At 46.8% G+C, this 17,848-nt stretch overlaps 1 protein-coding gene across 1 annotated transcript in view; it reads right to left on the bottom strand.

Annotated features, from left to right (window-relative positions):
• The window catches only part of TRAM2 (translocation associated membrane protein 2), an 81,853-nt gene that overhangs the window by 45,547 nt on the left and 18,458 nt on the right, over nucleotides 1–17,848 (bottom strand). The gene's annotated exons all lie outside the window — the stretch shown is intronic.

Here is a 17,848-nt window from a genome sequence, read left to right on the forward strand (position 1 = left end):
TAACAAAAGAGTCTTTTAGCCTTTTTTCCTGGAGTGTTTATGTCCCAAGCCCACTGATCACCTGCATGCGCCAGGTATGTGGTCAGGGTGTGATGGACGTGGGTTTGCAGCCCCTCCACTGCTCGATAAAAGGCAGATACAGCCGAAACAAAGACGCTTTTCACTTGTGCTTTCTGAAAATCTCCGTTTTGAAGGGCCAGAGGCTGGCTGTGAGGGCTGAGCGCCTGAATCGCAGGGGGCAGAGTTCTGACAGTACCTTTCTGTGTGGCTTTTAGCAACGCCTAGAGATTCTGGTTTTTCACCTGAAAAACTGCCTTGATACAAAAATCAGGCAAAGATAAACACGCACACAACAGATGCTCTACAAGCCTGTGATCACGATGTTGAATAGACTCACTATTAACAGTTTTGATAGCAGTTTTAGATTAAAAGTGACATTGTGTATTTATGAAAAAAACTCGCAATTTGAATAGCCACAATAAAATTATATTACTTGGTTAGTTACAGTCATCGATTTAAAAGTCTAAACTTCATATTGGGATACAGAGGAATGTAGAAAGAGTCACAATAAAGGGTTTAAAAAATCTTTTGAAGTTGGGCTTCTTAAAAAAGAGAATAAAGCTTGAACTTGCCATAATATACATCTCCAATTTGGGAAATTAATTGGGCACTGAAAAACAGAGGGTGGCCTAGGGAAAGCCCTTCCCCACTGCCTTCATATCCACAAGTTAATTATAACTTTAAGAAGACTGTGTATTTATGCAATTTATGCTGGTATAGCTTGAACTTGGCCTTCTACGTGCTTTATAGATAGCCTTATATAAAACATAGGAATTTGCCTGAAGTAAATGCATTACTTCTTTGAGAGCCTTAATATATATATTCTCATCCTCCCCTAAAAAAAAGCACTGACTAGGTATTTCTAATACTTACCACTTGATTATATACTTCACTCTCACTCACAAGCACCTGCCCCCACCAAGTAGCTTTTCCCCTTATCTGGATAGCATACTCATAAACCATTCCTTATGGAAGCTAAAAGCTACATAAAAAATTTTAAATGCTCAGGCAAAATAATTTTCCAGAATAGTGACATTCTTAATATTTATTTCTCCTGCATCATGGGGCAGAGTTCATATTACCGGTTGTGTTTGGATATGAGTAAAACACACATTGGTCAGAACAAAATGTTTTTACTTTTGGCCAAAAGCCACCTGTTCTGATGCAGTATCATTGATACATTAAAAATAATAACATAAAAAAGAAAGGATTATGGAGTGAAAAATTTTAGGTTGTGAGTGATTTTTGGAGAGTTGAGATTAGGTAATATTTTAGACTTGACTACAGAAAAGAAACCCCTCACCGGTATAGCACAGTGTCATTTCAGCTGTAGTTTTTAAAGATGTTTTTGCTCCGTTAAGACAGAAAGCAAAAAGAGAGGAGGGTCATTCTAATCAGTATAGATGTGTCTGCAACATCCTGTCTGTCACTAATCTTCAGCAAGCAACAAGAGTGGGTGCCAGGGAGAATCATCCCCAAGGAACTTCTGGCATTTCCTGGTATTCAGGGAAATAAAAGGATTATTCAAGGTCTCCACAGACTCAGGGTAGCTGGACCAGGCAGGACCCAGGTATATTTGCCTTCATTTGCTTGTTTGCTCTTAGAGAAAGCAAGAGTTGGCAGACAGTGATCTGCTGCAACCATTTTAAATTATTCTCCACCACCTTGAAAGTTTCAAACATCAACATGTTGACCCCCACATTTTGACTGAAGAGCTAGGCACGTGGATTAGAGCCTGCTAAGAAAACGAACCGTGAGTTTTTAATGATGGCCATTCTAACTGGTGTGAGATGGTATCTCACTGTGGTTTTGATTTGCATTTCTCTGATGGCCAGTGATGAGGAGCATTTCTTCATGTGTTTTTTGGCTGCATAAATGTCTTCTTTTGAGAAGTGTCTGTTCATGTCCTTTGCCCACTTTTTGATGGGGTTGTTTGTTTTTTTCTTGTAAATATGTTTGAGTTCATTGTAGATTCTGGATATTAGCCCTTTGTCAGATGAGTAGGTTGAAAATGTGGCACATATACACCATGGAATACTATGCAGCCATAAAAAAGGATGAGTTCATATCCTTTGTAGGGACATGGATGAAACTGGAAAACATCATTCTCAGTAAACTATCGCAAGGACAAAAAACCAAACACCACATGTTCTCACTCATAGGTGGGAATTGAACAATGAGAACTCATGGACACAGGAAGGGGAACATCACACTCCGGGGACTGTTGTGGGGTTGGGGGAGGGGGGAGGGACAGCATTAGGAGATATACCTAATGCTAAATGACGAGTTAATGGGTGCAGGAAATCAACGTGGCACATGGATACATATGTAACAAACCTGCACATTGTGCACATGTACCCTAAAACCTAAAGTATAATTAAAAAAAAAAAGAAAAAAAAAAAAGAAAATGAACCGTGAGTTCACACAGCGATGGAGCAGGCTGAAGCCATCTCCAGGGCCCATAAACCAGGCCCGTCAGCAGGGCTGCAGGCCAATTCTCACAGGAAGCCTTCAAATTCCTCTGGGTATTTGTGTAGGGGCACATAAAGACAGGCCTTGACCCTGGATGTCAACCTCCGCCTATCACTAAACTAAGCAAACTGGGGCTGGAAAGTGAAAATACGAGTTTTTTAAATGTTAGATGTGTGATCTCTGTGTCCTAGTTTCCATACTATCCCTACTCCATGGAGGAGTGTGTCAGTAAAAGAGCTTAAATGAGGGGTCCCATGGAGTTGGCCATGGTACCATTCCAGTAGCTTTAGAAGTCAGGGTCAGGCTTGGGACCTCTGCTATGTGTGTCTAAGTTCTGAATCACCTTGGTTTCCTACCACTCTCTGTTACAACAGTGCATCCTCCTCTTGTGGGAAATGCATCCTAACACACGCGGCACTGGCGTTTGAGTCCATCTTGCTTGAGTCTACAAAGACCGGCCAATGACCACCTACGTGAGGGAACCCCGATAAGTGGAACTTCATGATGATGATTTGATTCCAGCGTCTTAAACCAAGGCCAAGAACATTAATGAAAAACATCCAGCACTCAAACATCTCTGTTTGTCAGCAAATAATATTCACAAGAGGATATTCAGAATCGTCTTCAAAGTGGAGAAGGAAAATAACAACATAAAAGGCAAGAGTTCCCAGGAAAATGTGCTACAGATGAACAGGAAATACAAATCTAACACCAAAGGCAGGGCCTCAGGTAAACACTCCCCACACTTTGCCACAAACCAGTCTCCGCATACCCCTAAGCCAAATAAACAAAGCCTGGGCAAATGTCAGTATTTAAATACCATATCCCAAGGTTTCTCTCTCTCTCACATACACAGTTATATACATATAAAATCTCATTAGACTAACTTGAAAGTGGGTTTTAACTAAAATATAAAAAGACTTGGGGATTTTTTCTCAGTCCTGCTAGGCTAGTCTCCATTCCAAGCTCTAGCATCCCAGGAATCTGATGGTGACTTCATGCAGGGCAAAGGTGGCCCAGGAAGAAAACCAAAAATCAGATGGAGAGGCTGGACCCCCATCGGAACTCACAGATGGGTCTCAGAGGTTGACAGGAGGCATCAGACACCCTCGGCCATGGCTCAATGTGCAAAACCCCACTTGGTGCTGAATGCAGGCCTTGGAGCAAGGTCCAGGAGGCCAGGTGTCCCCCACCCGAGGCCCACTGAGTAAGTCTCTTTCAGGGGGCTACAAGAAGGGACAGGAACTGCCCGGGACACGAATGACCTTAAGCTTTTGCCAAGCACAGATAATCTCTCTGTAAGAAAATCACAGAGTAAGAGCATAAGAAGGGGCGGACACAGACACACACAAAGAGAAGGAAAGAGGAAAGCAGCTCTCCTGCCAAGGCCTTGCAGGAGTAGGGAAGGAATGGAGAGCACGGTTCTCTTCCTTCATTCTCCTAGTCACTGCTACTATGAATCCCACCCCCACCTACTGCACACACACCCCAAGCAGGAACCAAGGCCATGGCCTTGCCGAGGGCAGCCGGAAGAACCACCCCCAGGTGCTGTTTCTGCCATCTCCCTCTGACCAAGCCCTGGAAAAGACAACAGATCCATCTTAAAATTCCACAGGCCCTGTTCCATAGTCCTCCATGGCTCCCTATTGCTCAGGAGAGAATCAGGACCTATGCTGACATTCCAACTCCAAGGTGGCCCTACCTTGCTTTTCATGTTTTGCCCCCACTCCCACACTCAGGAATTTTGCTCCAACCCCACACCCGGCACCACCATCCCAGGTAGGAATGGTACCACCACTCAAATGTGCAGCCCAGACAGATAAATCAGTATGCAAAAAAGGCATTTACAACACAACAGAATCATCATTCTCACAGGGCAAGTATGGGCGGTTCACGATGGAGAGGCTCCTGACTGTGAGAACTGAGGCTGCCCCACCCCAGGGAAAACTTCACCAGCAACGTTCTACCTGATCTGCACTCTGAAGGGCTGAAGAGGCAAACAGGAGGCAGGAAGGGTGCTACAGGCTGAGGGAACTGCATGCACTAAAGCAGAGAGAAAGGAGAAAGTGACTCCCTGGGAAAATGAGGGGCCTGTGTATGGATGGTAGTGAGGCTGAAAGGTTGGCAGAAGGCAGGTCCTATGAAGGACTCTTTACAGCAGCAGATATAAAAATCGAACTTCGGCACTATTCACAATAGCAAAGAGTTGGAACCAACCCAAATGTCCAACAACGATAGACTGGATTAAGAAAATGTGGCACATATACACCATGGAATACTATGCAGCCATAAAAAATGATGAGTTCGTGTCCTTTGTAGGGACATGGATGAAACTGGAAAACATCATTCTCAGTAAACTATCGCAAGGACAAAAAACCAAACACCGCATGTTCTCACTCATAGGTGGGAATTGAACAATGAGAACTCATGGACACAGGAAGGTGAACATCACGCTCCGGGGACTGTTGTGGGGTGGGGGGAGGGGGGAGGGACAGCATTAGGAGATACACCTAATGCTAAATGACGAGTTAATGGGTGCAGGAAATCAACATGGCACATGGATACATATGTAACAAACCTGCACATTGTGCACATGTACCCTAAAACCCTAAAGTATAATAAAAAAAAAAAAAAAAATCGAACTTCATCCTACACGCGAGAGGTAGCCACTGATGGTTTTCAAGCAGGGGACGACCCAAGGTGATTTCCATTGCACAAATCTCATCTTGCTCACAGTGCAGAGAAAGGGCTGGAGGCAGGAGGTGAGCCAGGCAGTACAGAGACTTAGGTTACTGCAAGAAGAGATCATCCAGGCCTGGACTTACATAGTGGCAACAGACCTGGGGTGGTGCTAGGCAATTTTCAAAAGACTTGATGGCACAATTAATTAAGGTGAGCGAACGGCCAAAAGTGGTGCTCAGGTCTTGTTCGGGAAACAGACACACAAATGTCCAATTTAAATAAAATGTGCTAGGGGTGATGACAGATATTCACAGGGTGTTGTAGATGGCTGGGGGTGTGAGAGGGGAGAAGGGCGCTGAGAAGGCACAGTCAGAGGGGCCAGAGGAAACCCAGAAGGAGCCCAGCAGCCCAGGGAGGAGACCATTGCAAGGAGTCAGCTGCACACCTGCAGATGCCCCAGGTAGGACCAGTCAACTCAGGACTGAAATGTGAGCAGCCCGTGAGCAGGTTTTTGTTTTGTTTTCTGATGGGTCCCAAGTGCCTACAATAGCGCTTGGCACATAGTGGGGACTTAATAAATATTTATGGAATGAATGTGTGAAGTGTCCATCAGATTTGTAAACCAGAGGTCACTGGTAAATGCTGCCAAAGCTGGAGGAAAGGAGGGGCAGAGCTGGTGTGTATGGGTGAGCATGGAGTGGGAGTGTGGAGACAGAAGTGTGGACTGCTCGGTCTAGCAGCTCAACTCTGAAGGAGAGCAAAGAGATCGGGAGCTAGAGAGGAGTGGACAGTCAGGGAGGCGTGGGAGAAGCTTGGACCATGTGTGGTGACGAGAAGGACCATGGAGAGAAATGTGGTTGGATATGCAGAAAAACAAGGGGGCCTAGAGAGGATGATCTCCTGGGAATTACACCAACCCAGTGGGTATTTCTTCAGGAACTGAGATCCAGGGCTGCAGAGAGGGATGCCCAAGAGGGAACACTGGGCCTGGGCAGCTTTTGTTAAGACCACGCCCTTTCTCAGTTCCCCAAGACCCTTGCTGCTTGTGCAGTTTGGACACCTTGTCTTGATACACACACCAGCTATGGAGAAGATGCTCAATAAACACCCCATGAATTAATGTACTTTCAGAGGAGCTGGAGGGGAGAGAGGCAAAAACAAAATTAACATCCTCCCTCCACTATGTTCACAAAGGGGCTGGGAAATTTTCTGCTATTTAATCAATTCTTTTGAACCGATGCTACACTGCCACTCTCAGCAGCTGTGACTTTACTTTCATTCATTTCTCTAGAGGGACAGGCAGGGCCACCTGGATGGATTTACAAGGGATGACTGTTCTGCACGTTTCCAGGCGGAGAACTGTCAGGGTGCCAAAGGGGTGGAGGGCCACGGGAGGCCTCCGGTCTCCTCTCAGCCTGTCAGCCTTTACTGCATCGGCTGGACTGATAGAGTTCAGAATCAGAACCCACAGACATGCAGATAAGCACCTGGCCATGGGCCAGGATCCACATTCACATTCTACAGCCGCAGTGACTGCTGCCATAACCATGGGGCAATTCCAGATCTGACAATGGCCACACCGGGTTTTCTAAACAGATATGTCACAGAAAGCATTAGAAGTATGGTGTGTTTGTGTGCTTCTGTTCATGTGCACAAAGCTGGCTGATAAGACACTTTCACACCCTAGTAATATGTCTTTGTTAAGCACTGTCCCTACAAAACAAAATATAAACATTTTTAAAAATCAATTCTTCAATCACAAAATATTGAGCACATGCTCTGGGCAAGGCACAATGCTACTGGAGATGAAAGCAATTACAAGACCCACTTCCTTCTCTCAAAGGCTCAGGACCAGAATCCAGAGTCAGGCTATACATCTACTCCAACTTCATTATCACGAAGACGATAAAACCAACCACTCTTCTTTGAATATTTACTGCAAGCCAGGCAAGGTAAAGGCACTTTACACAATTACATCAAATAATCCTCAGCAACCCTGCAAGGAGCCACAATGACATCTAACATGTGAGATCTTATGAAATGCCAGGCATTGTGCTAAACGCCAAACAGGATTACCTCATCTAACCTCCAACTCTATAAGGAACTGCTACATGACTACTATTCACTGAACTTCTATCACCTGCCAGGAACTGCTCTGAACACTTACAGAAATGATCTCACTTAATGCTCCCAGAGGCCCTAATGTGCAGAAAAGTGAGGCCCAAAAAAGCTTAAGCAACACGCCCCAAGGCACATGGTTAATAAGCCCCAGAAGCAGGACTAGAATCCAAGATCCATCTGACCGTGACATCTGGACTGTTAATCACCATGCTACCTGAACGATGTGCCTAAGATCTAATGATCAAAATGAGACCTTGATGTATAAAGGGTTCATTTTAAGACAAGAGATGTCATAGATCAGGACAGCGTTAGGCAAAGGGCAAGTGGAAGCTCCTTTGCTTTCTCCAGGGCAGAGACCATGTCTTTATTTATCTCCATATCCACAGTGTTCTTGGCAAAAAGGAGAGACCCAAAAAACATCTGTTAGTGCCCTGGGTTTGGAGATTTCTGGACCTTCTCTGAGAAGATTTCTGGGAGGGGGTGATTTGAGCCAGAAAGATGTACAGAAAGTGGATTAAAGGGGGCAGGTGAGGGTTAGAACAGAATCATAATGGCACTGAGAAAGGACTGGAGAAGGCCTAGAGATACAATGGTTTAGCTTAGGATAGTCACGACGGCTTTACGGGGGCTGTCCACTGTGTGGTCCAACTTCAGATCTCAGCCATGCCCATTTGTTTCAAACGAACTAGTCTAAAATGGAAGAAAGTATATCTGGCCCTCAGACCCCTTAAAGCTTTCCTTCCCTTCCTTCCCTCCTTCCCTCCCTTCCTCCCTTCCTTCCTTCCAAAAGCTGCCCAAAATCAACTGTCTGTCTCCCGAGTTCATCAATGGGGATATCATCTATTCCAGCATGGTGCACATTTCAAAGCTTTGCTTCCCACAATGATTCAAGCCAAGATAAAGAAATGATTGTCTCCCTCAAAGTATAAAGGAGGCAACATTGTAACATAAAATTTGAAACTCTTTTCAGCCACAAAACTCTAAAAAACCATCTCATATTTCATAATTAAACAATTAAATTTCATCAGTTACCTAACAGATACGTGAGTCCAAGCTCCTGCATGTGAAACCGTCAAGAAAGCCATTTCCTGTTGGATATAGATATTCAAAGACTAGCAGTAATTAGACACGGTGATTAGAATCCCATTTATGCTGCACCAGAAACTCCTCTTGGTCCCTGAGGGCTAGTGTGCAAAGCACTGGGGCAAGAGAAGGAAATGGGTTTAAGTGGTGCTTGAGTATTATCTGAACCAGCCAAAAGATGGAAGTGGAAGCATTTAATACGCCATCACTTTAGGAAGCAAGGGTGATTCTAAGTCTCACCAGAAATCAGGGCAAAAGTAGCTTAAAGTTAGATGTGTTGCACTATTTGGCTTATTACAATCAGGAAACGTCTGTCCAAAAGTCCTATTCTCAGAGATGGTAGTAGGGACATCAGTTTAGCTTTGCCACCCTTTGATTGCCTGTTGTCATATATGAGGTAGGATTCAAACAGAAGGCAGAATAGCATCTGTAAGTTCTACTGGGCTGCACAATGCTCCATCCTACCCTGTGTCCCAGAACAGACAGCTTCACCTTTATGGAGTACTTCAGTGGGCCTCCGATGGAATCTGCAGAACAGGAGAGAGCATGAAAGGGGTATTCGTCACCTGGCTCCTTTCCTGCTGGACAGTTCTGGCAGTGACTGCAACCCTCCACCAAAGCTCCAGCCCCTCCCCTTCAACCACAGCTCTCAGCGGTATTTCCTCTCTCTCCCTTCCCTCTTAGTTCTAGATCCATGCTATCCTCAGCCCCTTCAAGCTTAGGGATATCTTCCCACGTCTGCAAGCCTTAGAATGCTTTACTGTTCCTTATCTGTTTCCTGAGCCAGTCCACGCCCTTGTTAATAGTGCCTACATAACCGTTCCTCAATTACCCCACCTGTTTCCTGTTGGGACCCTGACTGATGGAGATATGCTCCTCAAATAAAAGAATACTAACACCATATGATAATAATTAACTTCATCAACGTAACCGCTGGCAATGGGACACTATTTTTATTTTTTATTTTTATTTTTTTTGCGACAGGGTTTCACTCCCATCGTCCAGACCGGAGTGCAGTGGCAAGATCTTAGTTCACTGCAGCCTCTGCCTCCCGGGCTCACGTGATTCTCCTGCCTCAGCCTCCCGAATAGCTAGGATTACAGGTATGCACCACCACACCCGGCTAATTTTTGTACTTCTAGTAGAGATGGGGTTTCATCATGTTGGCCAGGCTGGTCTTGAACTCCTGGCCTCAAGAGATCCACCTGCCTTGGCCTCCCACCTGCCTTGGCCTCCCAAAGTGCTGGGATTACAGGAGTGTGCCACCATGCCCAACCAAATAGGACACTTTAAACCAGCAAAATTATCCTCCACACACATCCTGGTACTATCCCTCATGAAACGGAGGCAGACAAATTGCCACTCTTTATGGGCCATCTAATTTCCAAAGGACCAACAGTGTTGATAACCAGCGTCAGAAATTTCTTCTTTAGGGAAGACACCCTGGGACTGGCTTCTCACAAACTCAGATCAAGATAAACTACCGCGGTGGATGAACAATTTCCTGCCTGAGTTTTTCAAGGGGGCCCTTACCGAGGCAGGAGGAGGTGAATATAGGATCTTGAGGACACCACTGGCCTCAGGCTGCAGTGATGAATATGAGTCCTGGCTTCATGAACACTCGATCACATAGCTTTATTATTCTGGAAAAACATATCCGTTATGAATGGGGACTGGCTCTACACTAACCAATACTGTCTCCTAATTAATATCTGATCTGTTTCAGCCCGGAAGGCAAAGGATCTTTTACCTTTATGTGCTCAGAGTGCCACACAGGGTCGCTTGGATGAAGGGATTACGCTGCTAGTCCCTAACCATTTACCTCCCTTTCACAAAGGGATTCTTTCTAACGTTTTCAGGATAGAGCAGCAACTGGAGTGAGGGTGGGCATGCAGGGGAGGGTGAATGAGGGAGGAGGGAAAGTCTGCAAACAAACGGGCCACTTATCTCCAGGAGTCTTTCTACCTTTTCCTACAGCTGAGTAGCTTGGGGGAAGGTTGTCTGCCAAGCTTCCCTGGCCCGTGTAAACACTCTGGCACCAGCTGGGGTTTGGAATCCGCTGACTCTCTGCCAGCTGGCAACCTGGAGATGGGTCAGATTAAAGGAATGCATAATGAAGAAGGGGGTGGGGGATAGAGGCTGTATTTACACAGAGGGGGTCTGCAGGGGTCAGTACGGCGCTAGCCAAAGGGGCCTCTGGAAGTGGAAAAATAGGAAGGGAAGAGGAAGGGGTTTCAATGTGCCCAAGCACCATGCCCCACCCAACTGGCCCAAGACTGTTATGTTCATCTATTTTTTTCCTTTTAAAAACTGACTTCTTTGTCCCCTTCTCAGTCCCCCGCAGCATCTCCCAAGCCAATTACACACAGCCCTTTGAAAGGTTTGCAGCTGGCCGCTTGAGAAGGCTCAGCGTGATCAGACAACACGGACACTTGATCTTCTGAGATCCCAATTTGGGAACGTTAACACGGAAACCCTAGCCACGTGCTGACAAGCAGGCCCTGGGCCACATTCTGCCCCAGACTGAGCCCGAGCAAGAGGAGAGGGCACAGATAGCCAGCAGTCTCAGGCAGCCATCCTGGCTTCCAGCCTTAAAGAGAGAGAGATTCCAGGCTCCCCCATGCAAAGCCTAGGGGGCACAGATGCAGAGAGGACAGCTCTGGGACAGGACCAACAGGCTCCCCAGCCCTTTCACTACCCTGAGGAGGCAAGGAGGACAAGAACAGACTGAAACCTGTTGGGTATTTGGTGGCCACACCTGCTAGGAAGGCCACCTGCAGCTCTACTGAAGCCCGTGCAGATAGGTAAAGCTCAAATGGCTGTACATATATTATTAAGAGGCAGCAGAGGGGAGAAAACTGCAGTGAGGAGGCAAGAGACCTGTTCCCTGACAGCTCAGCCACAAACCCGACGGGCTGCTTCCAGCTGCTCCCATCCACCTCACTGGGCCTCAGTGTTCCCATTTTTTAAGGGTGTTCTCTGAAGTCCCTTTGCATCCACGGATTCTTCCCCATGCTTCTGGGACACGGCTTCACCTCCAGGCCCACGGTGCAAGCCTCAGCTCTTCTTGCTTTCTTGGAAATCTCTGCTGTAGCAGCCACCTCTATTCCAGTGACACTCAGATCTACTTTTCCTGCTGGAATCTTTCTCCCCAGGGTGGGAGGTGGAAGGCTGCATCTTTACCTAGATAGTGCATGATTAACTCCCATTCAACATGCCAAACCTGGTGCCCAGGAGAAAGCTCTATACTTGCCTATGTCCCAGGCTGCGGTCAAAGACTCCCCACCTTTCCTTATAGCCCCTTGTTGGCTTTTTCCTTCACTATTTTAATAAATCCATCATTTCTACTCCCAATGCTGCTAAGAGCTTCATATTCTCATTTGCCACCAGCCTGTAGGAGAGACTTCTAACCGGATCCTCAGCCTCAAGACTCAAAACCCTTTCCTCCCCTCCCACTATCCATAGCTAGAACAGCCAGGCATATACACACAAACATACACGCACATACCACAGCCCCTTCATTGCCTTCTGCTGCTTAAAGGATAATGTCTACCTCATTAATCTGGCATTCCTAATCCTCCCTGCCTCTCCACATTTGGTTATCACAACTTTCCAAACTAATATGATAGCCCTGGATGTCCTAAAGGATATATTAAGGATATTATTCCATTAAATACTCTCCAAGATCAACAAATGTATTTGGTAGAGAAATATGTAACTCAATACTATATGAAGGCTCTGACAAGTCCTTCAATAAACAGTAAAGAAACAGCCCAGCATTTCCCAGGGCAATCTGGCCCAGGAACCCTTGTGTAGCAGTATGCGTAGTAGCCACTTTCTTTCATTCTCTGAATGTCCTTTCTCGCCTGCACTCCAGCCATCTGCTCCGCCCCAGCACACCATCCGCCCCAGCACACACCATCCGCCCCAGCACACCACACCATCCGCCCCAGCCCACCATCCGCCCCAGCACACCACACCATCCGCCCCAGCCCACCATGCGCCCCAGCACACCATGCGCCCCAGCACACCACACCATCCGCCCCAGCCCACCATGCGCCCCAGCACACCACACCATCCGCCCCAGCACACCATCCGCCCCAGCCCACCATGCGCCCCAGCACACCACACCATCCGCCCCAGCCCACCATGCGCCCCAGCACACCACACCATCCGCCCCAGCACACACCATCCGCCCCAGCACACCACACCATCCGCCCCAGCACACCACACCATCCGCCCCAACACACCATCCGCCCCAGCACACACCATCCGCCCCAGCACACCACACCATCCGCCCCAGCACACCACACCATCCACCCCAGCACACCACACCATCCGCCCCAGCACACCACACCATCCGCCCCAGCACACCACACCATCCGCCCCAGCACACACCATCCGCCCCAGCACACCATCCGCCCCAGCACACCACACCATCCGCCCCAGCACACCACACCTTCCGCCCCAGCCCACCATCCGCCCCAGCCCACCATCCGCCCCAGCACACCACACCACCCGCCCCAGCATATCATCCGCCCCAGCACACCATCCGCCCCAGCACACCATCCGCCCCAGCACACCATCCGCCCCAGCACACACCATCCGCCCCAGCACACCACACCATCCGCCCCAGCACACACCACCCGCCCCAGCACACCATCCGCCCCAGCACACCACACCATCCGCCCCAGCCCACCATCCGCCCCAGCACACCATCCGCCCCAGCACACCAGCCCTGAGCAAGAGGCTCTCCCAGGCAATCAAGTCCTAGAACTTCACAGAAGCCCCTCAATGTTACCACCCAGCCCTGTCCCCACCGCCTGTTTGCTTACTGCACCCCGGGAAGGGATGCGGAGGCAGGGCATCTCACTTTGGTTTTGAAAATCAAAGTGGGCCAGGCGCGGTGGCTCCCACCTCTAATCCCAGCACTTTGGGAGGCCAAGGCAGGTGGATCACCTGAGGTCAGGAGTTCGAGACCAGCCTGGCCAACATAGTGAAACCCTGTCTCTACTAAAAATACAAAATTAAGCGTGGTGGTGTGTGTCTGCAATCCCAGCTACTCGGGTGGCTGAGGCAAGAGAATCGCTTGAATCCAGGAGGCAGAGGTTGCAGTGAGCGGATATCGTGTCACTGCCCTCCAGCCTGGAACAGAGTGAGACCCCATCTCAAAAAAAAAAAAAAAAGAAAACCAAAGTGAACAGATCTCACCCAAAAGCTGACTGGGTAACTTATTTCCACAGCCTCTCAATGGGGCAGTAATGGGCTACTGTGTTGGGGTTTAAAGTTTTCAAATTTTCACCATTTCAACAACCATTTCATCACAGGCCATTTCATCCATGTGGCTTGTGTAGTTAATGTCTAGAGGTAAGAAGTTACATTTCCACTTTAGAGGCAATCTTTTTTTTTTTTTTTTTTTTTTTTTTTTTTTACAGAGGGTCTTGCTCTGTGGCCCAGGCTGGAGTGCAGTGGGGTGCTACCACGGCTCACCGCAGCCTTAACCTCCCAGCCTCAAATGATCCTCCTACCTCAGCCTCTTCAGTAGCTGAGGTACACGCCACCATGCCGAGGCTGGTCTCGAACTCCTGGCCTCAAGGGATCCTCCTGCCTCAGCCTCCCGAAGTGCTGAGATAACAGGTGTGAGCCACTGCGCCTGGCCAACTTCTAGTTAATCCTGACTTGAGTTTTTCATGATGCTTTTGTATCCTTCTCTGACTGGTCTAATACCCTCACTTTCACATTCTGAGCCACTGTTCAAAAGGCTTCTGAAAAGTAACGCTTTGATTTCTATTAGATGGGAATGGTATCTGTAAGATCCAGGGTGCGGGCTTCTCTTTCCAGCATCCCTTGGCTGTCAAGCCCCCTCCTCCTGCCCTCTTCGCTCTCCCACTTCCACCTCCATCCTCCACCTGTGCCCTGGCTTCTACCCCCAACCCACCACCTCTCCCCCAGCAGCAGGCTTGTCACTAATCCAAACTTTCCATCTTTCCATTCCCAAAACGAAACCACTTTAATATTGCCTTTTTCTGATCATCAAAATAATATGCATTTCATTAAAACAAATATATATATATATATATGAATAGACAGATATAACCACGGAGAAAAAAAGTAAAATTACTTAAAATCCTACGACAGAGAAAAACACTGGTGCTATTTTGATGATCATCCTTATAGGTATTTTTCTATAAAAATAAAACACATCCAAACGTTTACAGAAAAAGGCCCACACCAATATGGTATTCTGTAAGCTGCTTTTAAAAAAACCATAACCATATGTTTTGGACATCATTCTATGACACTGCATACAGATTTATGTCACCATTTTAAATTGATCTAACCAATCCCTTACTGGTAGGCATTTAGGACAACCTCATCTTTAAAAAATGCTAACATCTCAAAATATTTGGATATACTATTGAATGGGAAAAAAATCGGAATTCAGCCTGTGCATTTTTATTACAACCATAAAAAATCATAGTGTCCAGGCATAAAAACAGAGTAAAAATTAAGTCAATTTTGTAAAGTGGAAGAGCTATAGGAAATCTGCTTATAAAAGTGGTATTTACACAAAAAAGAAAGTCCTTCAACAAAAACAACGTGTAAAATGCATCTCCATTTTTTTAAACATGTTATGGTTAGGTCACGCCTCAGTATAAAATATTTCAAGCAGCTGATCTCCATTTGATTTAACCTCATAGTTTTCTTCCCAGTGGGAGAGGGAGACAGCAGTAAGCAGTGCTGAAGCCATATGAGCTTTGAGAAGGGACAAGGTGAGGGGTAATTCTGGAGCTTGTGGCTCTTGGGGGAGGGCATTCATGGGCAGAGCCGGGGGCTGGGGGCTCAGGCACACAGGGAGAAGTGGGGCTCAGAGGTCACTGAGAAGCCCTCCACACACCCACTCAATCTGTACTTTTTGTTTTGTTTTTGGTTTTTTTTTTTTTTTTTGAGACAAAGTCTTGCTCTCTCGCCCAGGCTGGAGGGCAGTGGCATGATCTTGGCTCACTGAAACCTCCACCTCCCGGGTTCAAGTGATTCTCCTGTCTCAGCCTCCCAAGTAGCTGGAACTACAGGCATGCGCCACCACACCCGGCTAATGTTTTGTATTTTTAGTAGAGATGGGGTTTCACCATGTTGGCCGGCCTGGTCTCAAACCCCTGACCTCAACTGATCCACCCACCTTGCCCCCACAAAGTGTTGGGATTACAGGCGTAAGCCACTGTGCCTGGCCCAATCTGTAAATTTCTTAACAGTCTTCGTGGCCCAGGCAGCAATGTTTGAGTGTAAAAGGTATAGGCCAGGCACAGTAGCTCATGCCTGTAATCCCAGCTCTTTGGGAGGCTAAGACAGGCAGATCACTTGAGGTCAGGAGTTTGAGACCGGCCTGGCCAACATGGCGAAACCCCATCTCTACTAAAAATACAAAAATTAGCTGGGTGTGATGGTGTGTGCCTGTAGTACCAGCTACTCGGGAGGCTGAGGCAGGGGAATTGCTTGAACCCAGGAAGCGGAGGTTGCAGTAAGCCAATATCATGCCACTGCACTTCAGCCTGGATGACAGAGTGAGACTCCATCTCAAAAAAAAAAAAAAAATCATTTTGGGAGGCCAAGGTGGGCAGATCACCTGAGGTCCGGAGTTCGAGACCACCCTGGCCAACATGGCGAAACCCTGTCTCTACTAAAAATACAAAAGTTAGCCAGTGTGGTGGTGGGCGCCTGTAATCCCAACTACTTAAGAGGCTGAGGCAGGAGAATTGCATGGGCCTGGGAGGCGGAGGTTGCAGTGAGCCAAGATCACACCATTGCACTCCAGCCTGGGTGACAAAGCGAAACTCTGTCTCAAAAAAAAAAAAAAAAAAAGATATGTCTGGTGAGGAATGGGTGCACCAGGATGTACAGACTGTACATAACCTATAAGATGAAAATTAGAGGCACATAAAATGGTTGCTTAATGATAGAGACAATACTTACGGAATTAATTAATTAATATTCAGGTACTCTGAACAAATAATATTGAGTCCTTACTGTATATCAGGTTCTATATAAGGATGCTTATTTGGTCCTTTCAAAAACTCACTGAAGTAGGTTCAAGAATTTTCAACCCCATTTTACTGCCAAGGAAACGGCCACAGTTAAGTAACTTCATCATGTTATCTAGTTAAGTACAGGAGTCGGTAAAGAATCAGACAATCTAAATCAAAGCCTGCACTCACCACACATACATAACACCATATTTATAAGCCCCATGTGACGTGGCAATGAGAAATGGAGAATCAGGGTGCATGTCCTGATAAGGCAACTGAGCCTCAAATCTGCAGCCTATTTTTCCAGGGAAGGAGAGCCTGCAAGTTAATCATCATAATAAACCTTTTCTAAAAGGAGCTCTATATACTATATAAGAATACCCTATCTTTCACTTTCAAGAGGTCTCCATGGAAATGAACAAAATCAAATGTGACCCGGAGCCAGTTCTCTGCGATCTGTTTAGTTTTACACATCCCCCTAATCTGGGACTTCGGCCACGTCACCATGGCCATTTTTTAGATACAAAATGAAGAAAAGGCACTTAGGAGTAATCACAGAAGTCACTCCTGGAGGAAGCTGAGCTTGCAAGCTGAAGGACAGTATATTTAGCTTAAATATGATGACTGGAAAGTCTAGGATACTATATTTGGGCAAACTGTTGATTTGGGGTTTGGTGAAGTTCTGGTTTTGGCAGCAGCACCCTTCTCCTGCCCTACCCCCACCTCAGGCCATGTGGGCTCAGCTACAGAGCACAGCTCTCGCACAAGCAAAACCTGCAGACTTGGCCTCCCCGGGGCTCTGGGGAGCAGAGCAATTCCTCCAGGGATTGACAGGGTGAGAAACTACTTGCAATCAGCAAGTAGCCAAACCGGATGCCAGAAAAGGAGCCCGGGAGCACCAGGTGGGAGCAGGCCCAAAAGCCCCCCAAGTCTAGTCCCATAAGGAGCACCTCACCACTCTGGCCATCCTGAACTGTAACCACTGGTTTTCCTGTCTGTCTTCCCCATTAGACCGAGCAGGGAGTATATCTTGATAATCTCAGAACAGCTGCTCAATAACTGTGGAATGAACTGAAGAGTTCTGGAGATTGGTTGCACAATGTGGATGTGCTTAACGCTACTTAACAGCACACTTAAAAATAGTTAAGATGGCAGATTTAATGTTACATGTATTTTACATCATTTTTAAGAAAACACAATAGTGACACTATTACAGCAAACAAAAGGTAATGGCACTTGGATCCTTCTAACACTCACTGTATGAAATCTGATAGAGTGTAGGTGGAGTAATTTGAGTTTAGGAAGTATGGGAGTGTTAATTAGGTAACCTCCCATACACCCTGTTAATGGTGAATCATGATTTGCTGCAACAAAAAGTCACAGAGCAATGGCAAATACGATCCCCC

This window comes from Symphalangus syndactylus, chromosome 23 (assembly GCF_028878055.3).
Source record: "Symphalangus syndactylus isolate Jambi chromosome 23, NHGRI_mSymSyn1-v2.1_pri, whole genome shotgun sequence".
Lineage (NCBI taxonomy): Eukaryota > Metazoa > Chordata > Mammalia > Primates > Hylobatidae > Symphalangus > Symphalangus syndactylus.